Source organism: Ipomoea triloba, chromosome 16 (assembly GCF_003576645.1).
Source record: "Ipomoea triloba cultivar NCNSP0323 chromosome 16, ASM357664v1".
Classification (NCBI taxonomy): Eukaryota; Viridiplantae; Streptophyta; class Magnoliopsida; order Solanales; family Convolvulaceae; genus Ipomoea; species Ipomoea triloba.
The window spans coordinates 18,187,781-18,188,792 of NC_044931.1; positions in this window are offsets into that span (position 1 = coordinate 18,187,781).

Sequence of the window (1,012 nt, forward strand, 5' to 3'; positions counted from 1 at the left end):
TTGGGCACCCGCTACCTACTTGCTTAAAGTAGGGTTGGATGTTTGTTTTGCCTGTTTTCATAGCCTTGCGCGTTAGGGGCAATGTTTCTGCTCTTTTGAAAGTTGCCCTACAGCCTTTGCTTCTCCCCATATATACATCACCGCATCTATCTCCCACCCTTTCTCACTGTCTTAGGCATACCTCTCTGCCTAATTACCTACCAGCTTTGTCCCTATCCAAACACTCTCTAACTTGTTGCCAAGTTGGGATGGTAGTATCCTACCCCGCACATGCTGGCGGAGTGCAGCATGCTAGCCCGGCCTGACGGTGTTCCGGTAAAGAGTATTTCCAAATCCGTCTATGGCTGCCCACTTGCCCAAAGTGGGGATGGTAGTTCAGACTGCCCCATCCAAGCTCACCCGGGGGCTTGGATTGGAGTTTTTACCGGGGCAGGTTCTTGCCGGTTTAGTTGTCTTGCTGACCCTTTCAGGGTTCGTGGCCCTGTTGCCTATCCCTTGCTGTGGTGTTTTTTCGCTCATATCGCTCTTGGCTCTTGGTTTGATCTAGTTCCACCACACTTTAACCCAACCGGTTGCAATTATATTTTGACGGCCAGTTGGAATTCCTGAGTTTCCCTTGGATCTGCGTTTGCTGCGCTTATGTGAAGATCATGCTAGGACGAGATTCCACCTCCCGCGTGCGAGTTATGGCCTCCATCCCAGTTCATGCTTTTCTCATATGTGCAGTCTTCTGTTTGTATTCTCAGTTTATGTTTTGCTTTGAATTCTTTAGTTTTTAGACGTTTGCTGCTTTTAGTTGTGCTTTGCTTGGAGCAACCATAATGTACCTCCTAGCAACCTTTTAGCTCTGTAGATTTTTCAGAATTCTAGACCGGGGTATGCCCTGTGTACATGTATATTCTTCTGGGTATATATATATTTACATTTACCCGTCGAAAGAGCTCTCAGTCTGTCAATCCTTACTATGTCTGGACCTGGTAAGTTTCCCCGTGTTGAGTCAAATTAAGCCGCA